Genomic DNA, 21,940 nt, shown 5'->3' with positions numbered 1-21,940 from the left:
TGGATACTGATGGATGAAACAAAATGATGGATAAAATGGATACTGATGGATAAAATAAACTGATGGATAAAATGGATACTGGTGGATAAAACAAACTGATGGATAAAATGAATGGATACTGATGGATAAAATTAACTGATGGATAAAACAAACTGATGGATACTGATGGATAATACAAACTGATGGATAAAATGGATACTGATGGATAAAATGGATACTGATGGATAAAACAAACTGATGGATAAAATGGATACTGTTACATATTTATGGGAATGTATGTGAATTACTATTCAGTTCTTGGCTTATCAATGTGTAGTCGATTAAGGGTTGTTGTGGTTGGAGGGTCAGGAGCCCTTCTGGAAAAAGAGACCGGAAACGGAAGAGGAAAAGACACGAGGTCGAGAGAAGCGACGAGGATTCTTCTTCCTCGCCCCGCTCCGACGAGAGGTGGGATCGATATTGAGCCGTGTGGAAAAGCGGCGTTCCCGAGCCCGTCTGGCGAGAGGAGTTACCGGGACGGATACCTGCCCGGTGGACACGTCAAGCTGCCGTGTGGCCGTGCACCGACCCAGCGTCTGGCACCGTTCGCGGCACCGTCTACAAAGACGCGTACGGGTCGCACGTTGGGGCCTAACACGCATTGCAAGCGGCGTGTGGCTTTTGCCCGCTGTACAGTACCCGCTTCGCATGGCCAAGAGGGGGCTGCAACCTTGGTTCCCGGTATGATACATGCCCGGTGGGAAAAACGTCCACCCGGGGTTCGTTCAACCGCCCGAGTGCGGCGAAGCCGACCATCATCTTGGTCAGGAGGGGCCCAGAGACATTGTGAGGGACCGAGACCAAAGGGGGTCATGAGTACAAAAGGGGACACACGTATGTAAGATGGCCATCTTAATCATCTAGGGGATTGATTGTTGAGTGTGAATTGTGGATGGTGGATTGCTCGGGGAATATATCCTTGATTGTATCATTGAAATTGTATGGTATTATTACCATTGAAATATATCATTGAAAATCAGTTTTCTCTTGGGTGGAATTCATAGGGATTGCGTTGCGAAAGCGCATATATAATACCACTTTCTGGCGAAGTTCCTCTCACGGTCCGGGGGTCACCGAGACCAGGTAGTCACCGAGCGGACCACGTAACAGAATTGGGGGCTCGTCCAAATTACGATTTGCGGATTCGCAATTGGGTCTACGTCCGGGATCTAAAATTGTATAAAATAATAAAATAATATTTTTATTAATTAAAATTTATTAATTAAGTATTAATTGGTAAATTTTTGGGGAAATTGGGGGTAAAGTATTGGGTGAAGGTTAACAGGTGTTAACGATAGGCACCATGGCGTTTGTGGCACATAACTTTGCGGTAACCCCGAGTGAGGCACAGTTCCGAGCGTTACTAAAGTCGGACCTCTTGAAATTGGCCAAACATTTTAACTTGGAGGTCCGAACTAATTTGAGGAAGGCAGAGTTGCAGGCCACGGTGATACAATCTATGGTGGGATTAGGAACATGGGACGAGTTAGCCTGGGAGTGGCTACCCGAAGAACCAGAAGACGTTGAGCTCCGGAAACTGGAGTTGCAATTACGGAGCCAGGAACGGATCAAAGAAGAGGAAAGGAAAGCAGAAGAGAGGAGAGAAGAGAAACAAGCAGAGGAAAGGAGAGTGGAACGAGAACTCCAGGAAAGGTTAAAAGAAGAAGAAAGGAAAGCAGAAAAGGAAAGAGCAGAAGAAGAAAGGAAAGCAGAAAAGGAAAGAGCAGAAGAAGAAAGGAAAGCAGAAAAGGAAAGAGCAGGAGAAGAAAGGAAAGCAGAAAAGGAAAGAGCAGAAGAAGAAAGGAAAGCAGAAAAGGAAAGATCAGAAGAGGAAAGGAAAGCAGAAGAGAGGAGAGAAGAGAAACAAGCAGAGGAAAGGAGAGTGGAACGAGAACTCCAGGAAAGGTTAGAAGGGAGAAAAGCAGAGGAGAGGAGAGCTGCAAGAGACCTCGAAGCAGAGGAGAGAAAAGCGGAAAGGGAATTAAAGGAACGTGACATGGAGCTTCAGCAAGAAATTAAATTCAAGGAGCTGGAGTTAATGAGAGAACGGGGAGAGGCACCACCCTTGCTGACGGGGTCGACACCTAACCAGAAAACCTGGGATGTGGGCAGACATGTGAGGCTGGTTCCACCGTTCAGTGAAAAGGAAGTCGCGAAATTTTTTCCACACTTTGAGAAAGTGGCTCGACAATTAAACTGGCCGGAGGAGGCCTGGACCATACTCGTGCAAAGTGTGCTGGTGGGAAAAGCTCAAGAGATTTATTCGGCGATACCAATGGACCAATGTGCAGATTATGAGGTACTGAAGAAGCACATCCTCAAAGCCTATGAGTTGGTTCCGGAAGCTTACAGGCAAAAATTCAGGAATGCCAGGAAGAGGGAGAGTGAGACCCATGTGGAGTTTGCCAGAGTGAAAGAAAACATGTTTGATCGGTGGTGTGAGTCAAAAGGAGTTGGGAAAGACTTCAAAACATTGCGTGACTTGATCCTGGTGGAGGAATTTCAACAGTGTGTCCACGAGGACATCAAAGGGTACCTGCAGGAAAAGAAAGTACCAAAGTTGTGGGACGCAGCCACCATGGCAGATGATTATGCCTTAACCCACCGAATAGGGGTCCACGAACCTAACTCCTCGCCTAGATCTCCGCAAGGGAGGTGGGGAACAGCAGGTGCGGAGAACGACAATACATGGCGGCGGCCTCGAGAGGATTATGGGGACAACGCGGATACCCCACCTGTTCGAAATCAGAGGGATGCGGGCCCAAGACAAACTTATATTTCGGGGGGCCCGAGGCAGACCACGAGTTTTTCCTCCGGGCCTACTTGCGCTTTTTGCAAGAAACCTGGACACTTGATGTCCAGTTGTTACCGCATGAAAAGGGAAGACCCAGAGCGGAGTCCGACTATTACGACTCCAAATGCAATGGCCATTGTGAGAAATCGCCATCAAAAGGGTTACCAACCATTTATTTCAGAGGGGTTTGTGTCACTGGATGGAGCCTCGACTAACCGGAGACCGGTTAGGATATTGAGGGACACAGGAGCACATCAATCTTTAATGCTTGAAGGCATTTTGCCATGGTCCGAGGAGACGGCAACGGGGGATAGTGTTCGTTTACAGGGGATCGGGGGCGGTGTTAGTGCTCCACTTCATGTCATCCATTTGGAGTCCGATTTGGTGTCAGGACCGGTCACCGTCGGTTTACAAGCCACACTTCCTGTAGAGGGTGTATCTGTGGTTATCGGGAATGATTTGGCCGGGGGTCAAGTTTATGGTAACCTGAGGGTTGGTAAAGAGCCCAGCAGGGAAAATAACACCACACCAGCTCGGGATGGCGACAAAAGTACCAAGTTATTTGTAGGGGGACTGAACTTCAAAACGGAGGAAGAAGTTCTGACCTCTGTCTTCAACAGATATGGGCCGCTGGTGGAAGTGCGGTTGGTAAGAGACAGGGAAACGCAACAGTCAAGAGGGTTCGGCTTTGTCACGTTTGCAAGCACAAAAGACGCCAGAGAGGCAGAGAAGAATTGGAATGGCAAGGATTTGGAGGGTCGGACCATAACAGTAGGGAAGGCATTTCGTAGGCGTCGAGAGGTCTACAGGAGAGTACAACTGGGCGGTAGTTTTGGTGGTGGCCGCAATCAATATTATTATGGAGGCTCCCTGAGTTACGGCAGCTCCCGAAGGAAGGATTGTCAAAGTAGTGGCCGAGAAGGAGACCGCTATTCATGGGACTACAGTGACAAGCGGTCCCACCATAATTATTAGGGAAGTTCTGAAAAGCTGAAGCACTGAATGCGGCGGAGCCGCCGAGCCAAGATTCCTACACGGATTAACCGTGAACGCCACGTTCCTAAAGGCGTCCATGTAGTGAACTTTCATGCACGGACTAACCGTGAACTCCACGTTCCTAAAGGCATCCATGTAGTGAATACTCGGCTTGGCCTCCCGGAAAAAGTGCTATCGAGTTGCTTAACTTTGGATCTTTGATCAACCCCTTAACCTTCATTCACAAGAAACTGACAGTCAAAGTCAGAGGGTCATGAGATGGAGTTTGGCTTGGCAGGACTCCAACGGGAAATTGAACATGTAAAGGGCAGGGACAATGTCGTTGCTGGTGCTTTGTCCAGAGTGAATTACCTTTGAAAATCTCTGGGGGTTGTGTGAAATTTTGTTGCTTTATTTTTAAGTGATAACTGTGCCCGGGGGGAACTGATAATGTGGGGGGGGGGTTGAGTTATCTGGTTTGTTTATCCAAGTTGGCCGGCAAAGAAAGTTTTCGCTGGGTTCAAACTTTCTTTCTTGAAGGGGGGGAGTGTTACATATTTATGGGAATGTATGTGAATTACTATTCAGTTCTTGGCTTATCAATGTGTAGTCGATTAAGGGTTGTTGTGGTTGGAGGGTCAGGAGCCCTTCTGGAAAAAGAGACCGGAAACGGAAGAGGAAAAGACACGAGGTCGAGAGAAGCGACGAGGATTCTTCTTCCTCGCCCCGCTCCGACGAGAGGTGGGATCGATATTGAGCCGTGTGGAAAAGCGGCGTTCCCGAGCCCGTCTGGCGAGAGGAGTTACCGGGACGGATACCTGCCCGGTGGACACGTCAAGCTGCCGTGTGGCCGTGCACCGACCCAGCGTCTGGCACCGTTCGCGGCACCGTCTACAAAGATGCGTACGGGTCGCACGTTGGGGCCTAACACGCGTTGCAAGCGGCGTGTGGCTTTTGCCCGCTGTACAGTACCCGCTTCGCGTGGCCAAGAGGGGGCTGCAACCTTGGTTCCCGGTACGATACATGCCCGGTGGGAAAACGTCCACCCGGGGTTCGTTCAACCGCCCGAGTGCGGCGAAGCCGACCATCATCTTGGTCAGGAGGGGCCCAGAGACATTGTGAGGGACCGAGACCAAAGGGGGTCGTGAGTACAAAAGGGGACACACGTATGTAAGATGGCCATCTTAATCATCTAGGGGATTGATTGTTGAGTGTGAATTGTGGATGGTGGATTGCTCGGGGAATATATCCTTGATTGTATCATTGAAATTGTATGGTATTATTACCATTGAAATATATCATTGAAAATCAGTTTTCTCTTGGGTGGAATTCATAGGGATTGCGTTGCGAAAGCGCATATATAATACCACTTTCTGGCGAAGTTCCTCTCACGGTCCGGGGGTCACCGAGACCAGGTAGTCACCGAGGGGACCACGTAACAATACTGATGGATAAAATAAACTGATGGATAAAACAAACTGATGGATACTGATGGATAAAATAAACTGATGGATAAAACAAGCTGATGGATACTGATGGATAAAACAAACTGATGGATAAAATGGATACTGATGGATAAAATTAACTGATGGATAAAATGGATACTGATGGATAAAATTAACTGATGGATAAAATGGATACTGATGGATAAAATGGATACTGATGGATAAAACAAACTGATGGATAAAATAAACTGATGGATAAAATAAACTGATGGATAAAATGGATACTGATGGATAAAATTAACTGATCGATAAAATAAACTGATGGATAAAATGGATACTGATGGATAAAATTAACTGATGGACAAAATGGAAAAGGTAATATAAACCTATCACGGGGTAATTAAACAGAATGAAAAACCAACCAGTTTTTCCCCTTTTCAAAGTTTCAGAGGCAAACACACGACTTGCATTTCACTTGCATCAGGAAACTCAAATACCGCTGTAAAAATGAGGGAGACTACATTAAAAGCGAGAAACTGCATTAAAAAGGACGAACATATTTGAAAAGTTATGCTGGCACAGGACCCATTCATTCATGGTTGTGGGGAGGGAGAAGAAACTGTTTGACCCCTCGTGCAGGGTGTTCCAGATGAACCGCTATGGTTTAGTCACATTCACGTGGTCTAGTAAGTTACACCCTCTCCTGCACAGTGGTTCTGCGAAGACGTTTCCTTGTTTCAGCACTACGTTTAGGCTTTGCCAGTTTTTCCTCTTCGTCATTTTCTTTGTATCCCTTCACATTTAGTGGCTCTAAGTTTGGTTTAGAGCAAATTTCAATTAAAACAAATATATTGGGAAGGACATTGACAGCTGATAGTTTAACTCCCTGTTGGTATATATATATATATAAATGGCTGCCTCGATGTATTTGTATTAACTGCTGTAGACTCACTGATAAAACTCCTGAGAGGTTCCGAGCTTAATCCATTGAGATCTTAAAGACTCCTGCAGTCGTATTTATTTATATCTGTTTGTGAAAGATTGTTATCTGATCCATTGTCTGTTTGCCCATTGGCATTGGCCGAGTCAACCGGTCAGATGGTTTTTCCTTCCCATATGTTGATATTCAGCCTTTTCTAGTTCAAATATTTTTATACAATGTGTCATTTGACAACATCGATTCAATGTATTAAGACTCAAAGTTGTGTAATTTACCAGTTAGCAAGGTTGAAATAGTGACACGTTATCAACCATCTATTCTGCTGTTCTACAAAGTTTTATGTTTGTTTGAATCATCAAGTGCAGAGAATTAAAGACCTAATCCTCGACTGATTCGGTGGCCCCATCAGTATAGTATCGTGACTGTTGGACAAGTGTGATTAACTTAAGCAGGAATATTTCTAGTCCAACTACTCTGGTCCAACTATATTTCTGGTCCAATGTCTGCTGCTCTTCTACTGCTCCAGTCGGTTCATCTGATCATTTCCTTGTTAAAGTCGACTTCTCTCTGGCCATTCTCACAGAGCCTCCTCAGCGCTGACGAGTCTGGCATTTCACTCAGGCTGACTGGCATGGTCCCAAGAATTTCAATCAATCAATTATCTGGTCATTTCCTATAGTTAAATTCAAGCAGCCATCAATCATCTGGACTGGTCTCCCATCTCTACTGCCTCTGACATCAACTCTTCCTGGGAATTCTTCCAAAGTAAACTGCTCTCTCTCTCATGCACAGATTTATCCCATCTCATCTTCAGTTGTCTTACCCTTCCTCCCATCCATTGTACACAGAATCTTGTGGTGAGGCAGTTGCCCTGAAACAACTTGCCTTCGCCTCTTGGAAGGCAAATCCAACTGAAGGCAATCTCCATTCCTTTCACAAAGCCCGAAACAAGAGTGCCTACCCTCAGGAGAGCCAGGAAACGATATCTCTCTACTCTCAAGAATGAACTCTCAAACCTGTCTCCTTCCTCAAAATCCTGGTGGCGTCTGGTCAAATATGTTTCTCGTGTTTGTTCTCCCTCCTTTCCCTCCCTTACCTCAAATGGATACACAGCTCACACCGCATGTGACAAAGCTGAATGCCTCAACTCTGTGTTTGCTTCAAAATGTTGTGCCCCAAACCCATCTCTCTCAGTACCTACCTTACCCAGTCGAACCCAGCTGCTCCTGGACTCTGTGTCCTTCTCTCCTGACAAGGTGGAGAAGTTTCTGTCAATCCTCGACTCTGATTCTGCAACTGGACCAGACGGCACCAGCCCTAAAATTGGGTTCTAAAAAAAGGGTCCTAAAATCCTGCTCTGCCGCTCTATTTCACCCTCTCTCTTTTCTGTTCACCATCTCTTTTGCTCAAGGTCATCTGCCATCTGCTTGGAAATCATCCAACATTACTGCTTTACACAAAAGATCCTTGCATGTGCAAAAACAGATCCTTGCAACTACAGACCAATCAGCCTTCTCCCAATTATCAGCATAGTCATGGAATCCATCATTGCTTCGGATATGAAATCTTTCCTCTTCTCCAATGGCTTGATCTCCGATCATCAATTTGGATTCAGACCAGGTCATTCTACTCTGGACATGCTGCTTCTGCTGTCTCAACAATGGATGGAGGTCCTCAATGCCAAACAGGAAATTAGAGCTGTCTCACTTTTTTTTCTTTTTTTTCTTTTTTTGTATACAAGATCGAGGCTCGTGAAAGAGCGAACATTAATTACACAGAAAGACAAACCGACACATAAAACATATAACATCGGGAGCGGTAGACAAGATGGGGAGAGAGGGGGAAGGACACAAACACAACATTTGAGAGCAGGGACCGAGAGACATGGAGACATCGAGAGATCTGAGAGAGGGCGAGGGCTTTGGGGGGGGGGGCATGGGAAGGGGGCGGTGGGAGAGGTATAAAACATATGGACACTGCCAGGACTTCCAGGAAAGAAGTTGGAATTTCAAACAAGGTGGATCTGGGGTGAATTAGCGGGGGTAGAAAAGATCAAGGTTTTGGATGGGGGAAGATAAGAGATGGTGGTGAACAGCTGTTTTAAAGACCTGGAGGGAGGAGTGGGATTGAAGGGAGTGAGGGAGTTTGTTCCAGAGGCGGGAGAAAAGAGGAATGAAAGAGTGAAGGTGAGCAGAGAGCCGAGATTTCGGCAGTTTAACCATCAGAGGGTTGCTGGCAGATCTTGTGCGACCTGTAGGAATATTTGGGGGACAGAGCACAGAGAGAGCTGGGGGTGCAAGGCCGGAGAGGAGTCGGTAGAAGACAGAAAGACCACCTACCTGCCTGCGGTGAGTGAGTGAAAGGCCCTCAGAGATAGCTTCATCGCGGGAGATTCCAATAATTCTGAAAGCTTTGGTTTCAACAGCGTGAAGCCGAGCTAGGTGTGAGGCAGGAGCACCGGCCCATAGGGGAGAACAGTATTCCATTGAGCTGCGGATGAAAGCCTTGTATGTGGTGAGGAGCTCAGGTGTGCCGAGGAAGGACTTCGCACGACGGAGGATGCCCAGTCGGCGACTGGCTTTGGAGGCCAGCTTGGAAATGTGGTTTTCCCAAGAAAGATCATGGCAGATAGTGAGACCCAAAATCTTGAGCGACAGAACTTCTTGGAGAGGATTGTTGAGAAAGTAGATGGGAGGGTTGTCCAGTCGATCTTTTCGGAGAGACATAGTAAGAGTGTGAGATTTGTCAGGATTGAAAGACATGTTCCACTTGTTTGACCAGTCTGTGATTTTGTCCAGGTCTTCAGAGAGTGAGGAGGCAGCAGACTGCCGATCTGAGGGAAGAGGAATGGAGCGGCAGAGAGTGGAGTCATCAGCAAAGAGATAGAGAGGATTTTCGAGAGAGTCAGAGAGATCATTGATGAAGACCAGAAAAAGCACGGGGCCCAGAACACTGCCTTGGGGAACTCCAGCCTGAACAGGAAGAGGAGATGAGAGAAACCCATTCAGGGCCACACGTTGACGACGACTAGAGAGGAAGTCCGCCAGCCATGCGTGGAGATTTCCATGGATACCAAAGGAGGAGAGTTTGGTGAGCAGAGCGGGGTGCCAGACCGTGTCGAAGGCACGTGATATGTCGAGGGAGACAGCTCTAATTTCCTGTTTGGCATTGAGGACCTCCATCCATTGTTGAGACAGCAGAAGCAGCATGTCCAGAGTAGAGTGACCTGGTCTGAAACCAAATTGATGATCAGAGATCAAGCCATTGGAGAAGAGGAAAGATTTCATATCCGAAGCAATGATGGATTCCATGACTTTGCTGATAATTGGGAGAAGGCTGATTGGTCTGTAGTTGCTAGGATCTGTTTTTGCACCTTTTTTGTGCAAAGCGGTGATGTTGGCTGATTTCCAAGCAGATGGCAGTTGACCTTGAGCAAAAGAGAGGGTGAAGAGAACAGAGAGAGGGTGAGATAGAGCAGCAGAGCAGGATTTTAGGACCCGTGGGCTGATGCCGTCGGGTCCAGTTGCAGAATCAGAGTCGAGGGTTGACAGAAACTTTTCCACCTTGTCAGGAGGAAAGGACACGGAGTCCAGGAGCAGCAGGGTACGACTGGGTATGGTGGGTACAGAGAGGGATGGGTTTGGGACACAAGATTTAGAGGCAAACACAGAGTTGAGGCATTCAGCTTTTTCACGTGCGGAGTCAGCTGTGTAGCCGTTTGAGGTAAGGGAGGGGATGGAGGGGGAACAAACACCAGAAACGGATTTGACCAGACGCCACCAGGATTTGGAAGAGGGAGACAGATAAGAGAGTTCGGTCTTGAGAACGGAGAGATATTGTTTCCTGGCTCTCCTGAGGGTGGACACACACTTGTTTCGGGCTTTGTGAAAGGAAATGAGATTTCCTTCCGTTGGATTTGCTTTCCAGGAGACGAAGGCAAGTTGTTTCTGGGCAACAGCCTCACCACAAGATTCTGTGTACCATGGACGGGAGGAAGGGTATGACAACTGAAGACGAGATGGGATAAATCTGTGCATGAGAGAGAGCAATTTACTTTGGAAGAATTCCCAGGATGAGTTGATGTCAGAGGTGGTAGAGATGGGAGACCAGTCCAGATGATTGATGGCTGCTTGAAGACCGTGCCAGTTGGCCTGAGTGAAATGCCAGACTCGTCGACGCTGAGCAGGCTCCCTGAGGATGGTCAGAGAGATGTCCACTTTAACAAGGACATGATCAGATGATCCGATCGGAGCAGAAGAAGAGCAGCAGACATTTTCAGGGAAGTTAGTCATAACCAAGTCCAGAAGAGAAGATGTTCCGTTGACTGAGATCCGGGTCCGGAAATTGACAGATTGTGTCAGTCCCAGTGAGTCGCAGAAGTCCTTTGCTGAGGAGCCATGGCTGGTGAGAGAGGTACCCACACCCAGCCAACTGGCATGATGACAGTTGAAATCACCACATATGAGGAAGAGAGAGTTGGGATGAGTAGATAGAAGTTGGTCCATATCATCAGACAGCGAGATGTAGATGGAGTCATCACTGTTTGGTGGACGGTACAACACCCATATGAACAAGAGGTGGGAGCGAAGGGGAAGCCGTAGCCAGGGGTATTCCTGGGGGTGAGGTGGAGAGAGTGCAGTGCAGGGCAAGTGAGGAAGAGAGTTTTTGATAAAGATAGCAACCCCGCCTCCAGGACGAGGCTCAGGTCTATCATACCGGAGGAGGGAGTAGCCCGGGAGAGATACTATGGAATCAGAGACATCATAAAGGAGGAAAGTTTCTGTTAAGCAGATCACGTCTGGTTTGACAGAAGCAACCTGTATGGAGAGATCAGTTAAGTTTGAACGAAGGCCCCGGATGTTTGAGGTCCATACCGTTAATGAAGAGGAAGGGGGAGCATCAGATACAGAACAGGGGGGAGGAGGGGTAGGGTAAGATGTGGAAGAGGTGGAAGAGGTAGGGAGAGCTGTTGAAGGTGTGTCAGAGATTTCAGAATAGCTCGGAGAAAGGGAAGGATGGGGCGGACAAAAGGTTTGATGGTGATTGGGTGAGCCACAATGAGGTGTTATTTGAGGAGGGGGAAGAGCGAGGCAGAAGGTTGGGGGAGATGGAGGTGAGAGTTTGAAGGGGGAAGAAGCGGGGAGGACGCTTTGAGGAGGGGGAGTGAGACGGGGGAAATTGAGAAGCAATGAGGGTGGGGAGATTTGAAGGGAGGGGTGAGGAGGGAGTTTGGGAGGGAAGGGACAAGGGGAGGGATTTGAAAGGGATGGGATATGGGGGAGATTTGGAGGGGAGGGGTGAGGCAGGAGTCTAGGAGGGGAGGGGCGAGGGGGCGTCTTGGCGGGGAGGGGTGAGGGGGTAGTTTAGGAGGGAGGGGGCAAGGGGGGAGATTTGAAAGGGATGGGTGATGGGGAAGATTTGGAGGGGAGGGGTGATGGGGAAGATTTGGAGGGGAGGGGTTATGCGGAAGATTTGGAGGGGAGGGGTGAGATTGGATTTTTGAAAGTGTACGATTTATGGGAAACGAACATTTATTGCAAAATGAGTTTCTTGTGACCTTCGAGTTAAAAATACGTTTAAGGACGCTGGATGGAGGATGGAGTGCAGGAGAGTTTAGGGAATGTAGAAAAAAGGCACTATAGGAGATGGATATTTTTTTTGGGATGAATTGATTTGGTGAGCAAGTCGAAAGCAGCCTTTTAAAGAAGAAGAAGAAAAAGGTGTTATAAAATATGACGGAATACATAACTTGAGGGGAAAGTGTAAACATTGAAGGTTAATGAGTGAAAACTATCTGGGGAAATGGGGGAGAAACACGTGGTCGAAGAACGAACGAACGAATAAGAATGAATAAACGAATGAGAACAGAGAAGGAAATGTTTTTTTTTTTTTTGTTTTTTTTTTAGTTGAGATTTACACAAGGAAGTAGGCTATGGGTGAAAAGACTGGGAATACAGAGATTGAAAGTTATTGGATCACAAAACGATGGACCGCTGAGAGAAAAACAAAGCCTCAAGGTTGTACAGTGCACACTGTACAAGGCCTCAAGACACGACACGAATTAACACGATTTTCAATACAGGTATGAAAGATTTGCACCGAAAAATCTTCGTCGGGACACAATATACGTACAACACCATAAATAAATACAGTTTTAACGAAAATACAAATGGGAACAATCACTTAACTTCGATTTCAAATCGTTCGCGACACAGCAAAGGCCTTGCTCGCGACACGGCAAACAGACGATCAATTTATGAAAGATAAACACCGAGAAACAACCAAAGTTGCACACAATAACTTCACACACCGAAAGATAAATACAGTTTCGACAAAATACAATTGTGAATAGACTTAACTTCGAAAAACGTGGAGACCGTGTGGAGCTTCGAAAATCCCTCCCACCGTCTCCGAGATCTCGCGAGACCCCCCAACTTGACATATCACGTGCCTTCGATACGGTCTGGCACCCAGCTCTGCTCACCAAACTCTCCTCCATTGGTATCCATGGAAATCTCCACGCATGGCTGGCGGACCTCCTCTGTAGTCGTAGTCAACGTGTGGCCCTGAATGGGTTTCTCTCATCTCCTCTTCCTGTTCAGGCTGGAGTTCCCGAAGGCAGTGTACTGGGCCCTGTGCTTTTTCGGGTGTTCATTAATGATCTCTCTGACTCTCTGGAAAATCCTCTCTATCTCTTTGCTGATGACTCCACTCTCTGATCGTCAGGCAGCAGCCTCTTCACTCTCTGCAGACCTGGACAACATCACATCACAATCCGCAGCTCAATGGAATACTGTTCTCCCCTCTGGGCCGGTGCTCCTGCCTCACACCAAGCTCGGCTTCACGCTGTTGAAACCAAATCTTTCAGAATCATTGGAATCTCCTGGGATGAAGCTAACTCCAAGGGCCTTTCCCTCACTCACCACAGGCAGGTATGTGGTCTTTCTGTCTTCTACCGACTCCTCTCCGTCCTTGCTCCCTCAGCTCTCTCTGGACTCTGCCCCCAAAATATTCCTACAGGTCGCACAAGATCTGCCAGCAACAATCTTATGGTTAAACTGCCAAAATGAAGCCTCTGTATTCACCTTCACTTTTTCATTCCTCTTTTTTTCCCACCTCTGGAACAAACTCCCTCACTCTATTCAATCCCACTCCTCCCTCCAGGTCTTTAAAACAGCTGTTCACCAACATCTCTTATCTTCCCCCATCCAAAACCTTGATCTTTTCTACCCCCGTTAATTCACCCCAGAGCCACTTTTTTGAAATACCGACTTCTTTCCTGGAAGTCCTAGCAGTGTCAATGTGTTGTTTTTTTTTAACCTCTTCCACCCCCTCTCACCGCTCTTCCCACGCCTTCTCCCACCAAGCCCTCTCCCTCCCACAGATCTCCCGATGTTCCTGCTATCCATCTTCTCTCCCGCTCCCTTTATCATATGTTTTATGTGTCAGTTTGTCTTTTTGTGATCAATGTTAGCTCTTACACGAGCCTCGATCTTGTGTACAAAAACCCCCCCAAAAAACCACAGCACATGATGGCATAGACATGCACCTGACTTTATTTTGCGATCTTATCCAAGATGGCCAACTGGTAGATTGGCGGCCATCTTAGTTGTAAACACATAACCTCCATCCACCTTTGGTGGCGGAGGTAATAACATGTTATAAACAAGAACGGCACTCGGTAGAGCGTGTACCTCTGCCAGGCTGAACAGTTTGTTTTGTATCCCAATGATAGGCCGGATCTGGATTCGGACCTGAACTAAAATCTAATCGGCTTGTTCTTGTCATCTAACCAATTCATCCAACTAGTTTAGTCATAACTCGTCCATAACTGTTTTTAAATATCATGTTATGTATCGTTTTTCGCCTGATCCCTCAATGGTGAAGAATCACTTTAAAATTAAATAATTATCGTTTCCGAATCCATATTCAGATCTTCACCAAATTCGAATCGATTAGTCCCTGTCACACACCCAATCTGTCCACCAAGTTTTGTCCAAATCCGTTCTTAGCTTTTTGAGATATCCTGCTATATATCATTTTTGTCCCTAACTCCCAATGGTGAAGAATCACTTTAAAATGGTATAGTCCAGTTGCCAGGACATGAAACCCGGAAATTGTCAGTACTATAAGGTTTTTTGGTGGATTAGTAATGGTTAGAGTCCCTGTATAAAGAGAGTTGCGCCATGCGCTGACCCGAGATTTCTGGTCACGTGATTTCGTGGCGCCATTTTGTGTCTAACTTCACCGTGCGTGAACGTCAGCTTGGTACGGGAATGTTGTTTATTGCCAAACAAAATGACTGGTTGTTCTGCTTTTGGTTGTTCAAACCAATCTGGGAAATATAAGATGTATAGATTCTGTACTGAATGTATGAACCAAGTTTTGTACTGAATGTTTACTGTGTTGGCCTCATCGTGTTCCTGGTGAAATTAAACAAGTTATGGTGAATACGACGTCTTATCTGTGCTTTTCCATATCTGTTCGACTAGACGAACCGTGCACACTGCAGGTATTTTTTAAAGTTTTTTCTCTGTTTAATTACGGCTTGGCGCAGTCGAAAATTAAGTGTTAATTAAGTCGCCAGCTATGAAACATATTAATCGATCAGGCAATATCCATCAGAGTTCTGGGCAAGGGTGTAGTAATAAATGAACGTTTCAATCTTACTAGATGCCGATGATGTTTTCCTTATGTCAGAGACAGAAGCTGACTTGCAGCTTGTTAAATCATTACAATGGAAATTTAATATAAATGTCGATAAAACTAAAGTTGTACACTATAGAAATATGGCAATACCACGTACAGAATTTGTTTTAAGTGTGTTAGACTATATGTCGGCTGGAAGTCCTACACCGGAATTGCTCTCGGCACCCTTTAAAAAATATTGGATATGCCCACACTCCTTTCTAAAAGTTATTAAAATTCAGAGAACGACAGCATTGGTTTGTCTTACTTATAATGTTAGCTCTTATATGCAGTGTTGGCTTGTAATATGCATTGCCATACCACTTTTAATATCACCACACAGCTCTTTTTCACGGCAATAGCTGAGTTTTTGACAAAACAAATATCACCTGTATGTAATAATAAGACTAAATATGTGTAGTAAATTTTTTTTTAGCAGGTTTAGAATATATCACCCCATATCGCGAATGTACATGTATATCTAATCCGACACACTTAGACACAAAATGGCGTCCAAATGTGAGTTGACACAACTCTCTATATACAGGGACTCTAGTAATGGTTAAGGGGTATATATGACAGAACCACCTCTTGCCGCTGCAGCAACTTTGGGGAATTTCCGTTATTTGCATAAATCCAAGATGGCCGCCGCCGACCTTGGTTCAAATAGAAAATCAGCAATAACTTTTGATCGAATCAAGCTAGGATGATGATTTTGGTACCTACACATAGGTTTTTCACATATGGCGGTTGCAATGAAAGTGTCAAAAAAGTTTTTTGATGTTGCTAGACAACCATAATCCAAGATGGCCACTGGTTTGATGTGGCTAAATAGCTAATCGGCCATCTTTTGATAGAATCATGCTAGAAGGTTCATTTTGGTATCTACCCATAGGTTTTCCCATATGGCAGAGGCAATGGTAGGCTCATAATTATGGTTTTCATGTTGCTAGGCCCTTGCTAGTCAACTCAAATCCAAGATGGTCGCAATTGACACTTGGTAGGAATCAGATTTAGAAACACGAAAACAATATGACAACCAAAATGTTTATTACATTTTTTAATAATAACCTTGTTGGGTCCACGAACACATATTAATTGCAATAAAATAATTCACAACATCTCAATAAACCATTTTAAACACACAACCTTGCACTCCCACGATCAACTATACTTATGCATCAATCATCTTTGTACATATCAGGGTACATTTGTATCTGTAACAATGCGCTAATATGTAGCACACCGCACGTCTTTCTAAAACTAGCACATCATGTCATCTTGAGTATATATGTCTAGTACTCGAGAGGATCAAGGCCAGGATCCACTAGCCCTATATCGTTGTCATCATTGGTGTCATCCTCTTCTTCACCATTCATCGTGGCATCTTCCTCGTGTTTCGTCATTGGGTTACGGCACTCATCTATTGAACCCTCACAATGACAGTAGGTTGTGCAGGACAGGCCTGCCCCGAAGCAGCTGCAGTTCGCTTGTGCGCAAGCATTTCCTGTGGCTTTGCGCTGACAGCTTATGACTTTCATTAACTCAGGAGGTGCTGGTGGTCCCTTGGCGATTACTGGTGACGGTATGCTGTTGAGAATCTCCCAACGGAAGTTAGTTATACAGAGCGTAGGGGCGTTCTGCTTGTCTGCTGCTTTCCATAGCATCGTTTGATGGTGCGATCTGAGCATATGAAGGAGAAAGTTTTCATCTGTGGGAGGAAGGGATTTCACTCGGGGTGGCTTACCCTTATTCTTTGTGTAGATGGCATGTCGGGCGGCGTTCATGCTGGTGCATTTTGGCTGACCATATAGTACAGCGAAGAACTCTGGACCCGTTTTCAGCAGGTCTTCATGTGTAGCCGTCTCCTCTTCGATGACAGAGTAGAGCCCTGGAAAGTCTATTTCTTGGAGTTTGCTGAGGGCGGTGTTCTTTCCCTTGTTGAATGGATACGACACTGTGTCACACCCTGGCACCGCATGCATTCCAAGGAGCTGGAGGCTCTTATCTCCGAGAGCAGTTGCAATTTGGTTGATGTGCAACACACTCCCGTCCCACTTCTCCATCTGCACCAAAGCAGTGATCCCCAGCTTCTAAACCCAGAATATCAGAATGATGAAAACGTCTGTGTCATCACTGATTATGCGAATCACCCTTTTCCCTTCATGAACAGCCTGAAGCATGTAGCTGACCATCAACACATCTGCCTCATCATGGCTGAACAGTCCTTCCTCCTCTCCAACCATCAGAACATCCACGCCCAGTGTGTATGTGCAAAGTAGATGTGAGAGAAGTCTTTTGTTAGCCTTGCTATTAAGGATGACTTCTCGCTTAGGAAGAGGAGACGTGAGTGTGAGGTTGTAAGTACCAGCACCAGCACCACCAGCACGGCATGACCTTTCATGATCCTTAGGCCTCAGTCACACTGGATCGTACGATTTCTGGATCGTGCGATTGATGGCAATCTGGCCGAGGTACGACCAATCGTCAATGTTTGCTGCGCTCTCCATTTGCGATCGCAAACAGCGATTGGTCTTTGGGGTCATCGTACGATTGGTGGTACGCGTGGTTGTGTGATCACCAACGATTGGAGAAGATCGATCACAAGATCAATCGTAGGTAATCATACGGTCAATCGTGGCGACTTGCACCACTCGGACAATCAATCGTGGCGACCTGCAAACGCTCGCACTACCGATCGTGAGGTTGAACGACAGGTGGCACCACCAATCGTCAGGTGGCAGGACCAGTAGCACGACCAATCGTGCGACTACTTGACCCGCGATCATGCACGACTGGTGGTGCGTCCATGCGCTACTGGTGGTACGACCATGTAAGACCTGTCTGTGACCTCTTACGATTTGGAATCGCAGGTCAGAAGTTTTGAACATGACCATCGACCTTGCTGCGACTGATTTTGCTCTACCCACGACCTCTGCGACGAGTCGTGCGATTTGCCCGTGATGTGCCTCTTTCTATGATTTGCCTGCGATTCACAAAATTTTCGGTCGCAGCTAGATCGTAACCTGGTCACAGGCCCGGTGTGACTGGGGCTTTAGCCGACATATTGCCATAGGGGTCAAAGATCACTTTCGTTGGGATTCCACTGTAGGGCTGCAGTCTGGTCCCCATGCTTGTAGCTACTGCAGATACTGTACCACCACAGGGTCAGACAATGTGGTGCAGTAGCTGTCCTGCATCAACAATAACTTCTTCTGGGGGACTTGGCTCGGTCGACAGGATCGCAGGTTTTTTCACAAGGTTGGCCTTATTCCCTTTGCGGAAAATACCATAATTTGAGCCTTCCATTGCCTCTGCCATATGGGAAAACCTATGGGTCGATACCAAAATCAACCTTCTGGCATGATTCTATCATAGTGTGGTCAGTTATGGCAAAATACCCAACGAATATTTACCTGCTGGACAAAAGCACCAAACTTGGCATGTGTCTTCTATATGTACCCAAGAATAATTTTTTATGAGGAGACAATCGCGACCTTGACCGTGAAGGTCAAGGTCAAGGTCAAAAGGTCAAATTTGGTCGTTTTCAAAGAAACGTATTATTCATTAGCCATAAACCGGGTTTTTCAAAAAACGAAGGTCCTGACAAAATCTAATTAGTTATTGCTCATTTGTGAGCAGTTAAAGATGGCAATTTAATTGAAAAAACGTTACGTCACCGACGAAAAAGTGTACTTTTCTCGAAATGTTTCTCCAAAGCCATGAATGGCTACAAGATGTTTCGTACATGACAATCGGTGATCACCATGAGGTTTAACAGGCAATAAGGTGAAATTTGGCGAGTTTTACTGTACATACCACAAGACTGGATGCTTGAAGAATATTGCAATTATGCAATAGGACTCATTTTTGGCACGCACATTTGCAGAGACTGGTGCACTTCAAATTAGCACGGAAGCAGCGGCAGACTTTGCATGGCATAGCACAGGCACACTTGATGAACTCCCGACATGCCAAGGAGACCTCGGGCTGCATCATCCACAGAGGCTGCCACCCGCCATCACACCTGACCCATCCGAATTCCGAGGGGCACGTTGTTGGTCTTGTTGGGGTTGTGCTCATTGTCCATATACCTGTCTGATATACGGCACGTCTGGTGTGGTGTAGCAACGCGTTCTGAAAAGAGGCAATGAAGATAAGAAAGTCAGAAAGTGAAATGAAATTGAGAATGCGCATGCGAAAAATTGAGGATTCATTACGCGTCAGTCTAGTCGCTGTCTTGATATTTTCAATCTTACCTGTGTTGGTGGCAGTTTGTTCAGTGGTCTTGGTTTGGTCTTGAACATCATCATCCTGGCTTCATTGATGGAAGTTGTACTGAGTTTGCTGTCGTACAATAAGACGACAAACCTTTCCAGGACGGCAAAGACCGGCGATTCCGTTGTCACATTCAGAAACGGTTCTCGTGCTATAGCCAGAAAAGCATCAGTCAATTCGGGTAGCATGTCCCATACGCGCCAGGCTTTCTTCTTACTCGACCAGTGAAACCCAGAAGTGGTGTCACATCCAGTAAATGCATGGAAGGCTGAAAGCGCTTCGGCACGATCTCCGAGAGTAGCAGAGAGCGATCCTATGTCCACACAAGTGTAGTGGGCACCCATGCCAAATGCTGCCCAGAGCTGAAGGTCATCGTGTTGAGACCGCAGTTTACTGTACACGTCAAGAAGAGTCACAACCACATCCGTATCCACCGAGCGTACTTGAATAAGGCTGTGTCCACTTTGCAGGGCATCCAGGATGTGAACCACAATGCGCGTATCGGCCTCTTCATGATCACATCTGGCTAAATCGCTTTCAGCATCTTGCCCTGAAATGAACACAGAAATGCAAAATTAGAAACGAGAACGCTTTCACAAAATGTAGTTGGTAGGAAATCGTCATATAATGGTTTCTCATCAGAATTCCTAACCTGTCATAACAAGTCGTTTTCCAGTTGGAAGCGCCATATTCGTAGCTTCAGCCGTGAGGTAGGCAAATAGTTCCTCTTTGTTTTCTGAAACTTTCAGGAATTCCTCCCACTTGGCGGGAATCTTAGTCTGGTTACCCACTTTGAGTCGGGAGCCTGTACCGCGCTTCTCGTGAGTTGCCTCCTTCAGACTGTCTTGAAGAAATCTATCCCAAACGACGTCAAGGCGGTTGGATGTACGGAGTTGTTGACATAGATATGGGTTGAATATGTGCTGAGCGTAATCTTGGAATGTTGACGCCGATTTTCTGGGTAGCGAATGAATCATTACGGCTCCATCGATTATTTTGCAATCATAGACGCTCGGTGGTTCCTCACTGTCATTTTTCGGTAGTAGGCTTTCGAGAAGCTGGGATTTCGTGGTAAAAAAACATCTTACCCTGATCAGAAATAGAAGGAGGATAGGATTTGCTTTCATGCGAAAAAAATTCCGCCATGTCTCCCGATTGATTCTGGACTGACACGTACAACTGTCCAAACACAGAAATATCATCTTTCAGTTCTGCCATCTTTATTTTTGTCTTGGAAGCCGCTTTCGGTGTAGGTTTGAAGAGCTGGATGTTATTCCTCTTGATAGTTTGATGAATAGATGTCGACTTTTCGGTGAGTACATCCTTGATGAAACACTGGAATTTCTCAGTTCCGATCTTCTCTAGCGTCCGTAGGCAGTCAATGGCGGTCTCCGAGGCACATGTTCGATTCAGACTGATCAGCTCAGGGAAATGGTCTGAAAACGGATTCCCCATATCTGCAATAGCTCGGTACAGAAGCCGAACTTGTCTATGAAAAGTTTTCTGACTGGCGAATCCAGAATCGTAATTGTCATCTGATAAGTCCGTAGTCAGTCCTAGATCCGCTTCAAATTGCATTAATAAGCGTGACTGTTCCGGGGCACACAAGAGCCATTGTCTCAACATTGCCGGTTCTGAAGGAGGCCAATGGCACCGTCACATCCCTTCACGATTTTATTCATTTGTTCGTGCACCTCGTCGATCGGGATTGTTGAAAATTTCTTCGAAGTCTTTGCAATCGCCCATCCGCCATTCTGGAATTCCGTCGCTACTTCGTCCGGCAGCAGTTTCATGTCCTTCAGATACACGGGCAACCACCAAGCGTAGTTTGTATGATTGAATGCGAAAGCGAATGGGATTACCTCCTCCAAAACGCTCAGAAAGAGTTGAAAGTTACGCTCCCTGTGCACCTTCACCATGGTCAAAACGAGTACCTCATATCGTCGGACCAAATCCCAGAAATAGTAGGTCGGGTGCTGCCTGCACATGAGTTTTCGCCAGGATTCCAATGTAATCGTGTCGTCCGAAGCCCCGTCAGCGATAAAGGCGTCTTGTTCCAGCAGAGACAAGCAGATGACAGTAACCTGGTGTGCGTGTCTGTAAGTATAAAGATGAGGAAATTGATTATGTGTTCATAATAATAGAAAAAATCGTTAAGATGGAAAAAATCGTCAGTGTCGTCACTTTACAAACTACATACTCAGAGCAAACTCACCTGGTTCACTTCAGATGAGACATTCAAGAATGACTCAGCAGTACCGGACCCTGTGATGTTTGCCTTCGTCAGAGCATCTGTCCACCCAGAATGGTCAAGGAGATTTCCTGCGATATTCCAGAGAGACATTTCTATGTGTAGCCCTCCCAGCATGACGACGAAATGTTCCGCACCGTATTCCAGAGGCCATTTCCATTGTATTGACTTGGCAATGGCATAGAGTGGCTGATCGACTGTAAGAACCGCGACCTGTCCAGGGTTCAAGAATTGATGGCCGTTTTAACGACGTCCATACCATGTTTGATCATCGACGGTGTTGCAGACTTTTCGTAGAACAGTGGAAGCATAGCTGATATCGTTGTACAATTTATGGAGTCTTGGAGAGCGGCGTGGAAGGCAGACCATGTTACCATATCTCCCTGAGAAATTTCGCATTCTCGCATTTTTTGGATGCAGTAATCTATCCACTTGCTGAGCTCCGGTGCGGTTTCGCCAACTGTTTCCGTTTCTGCGGGCGTCAAAGATGGCTGGGTAGCGGGAGGCATGTACTCACATTTTGTTACGTT

This window comes from Myxine glutinosa, chromosome 2 (genome assembly GCF_964187855.1).
Source record: "Myxine glutinosa chromosome 2, kmMyxGlut1.1, whole genome shotgun sequence".
In the NCBI taxonomy this organism is placed as follows: domain Eukaryota; kingdom Metazoa; phylum Chordata; class Myxini; order Myxiniformes; family Myxinidae; genus Myxine; species Myxine glutinosa.
The sequence above is the reverse complement of the archived record's forward strand: the minus strand, read 5'-3'. Positions refer to the sequence as shown.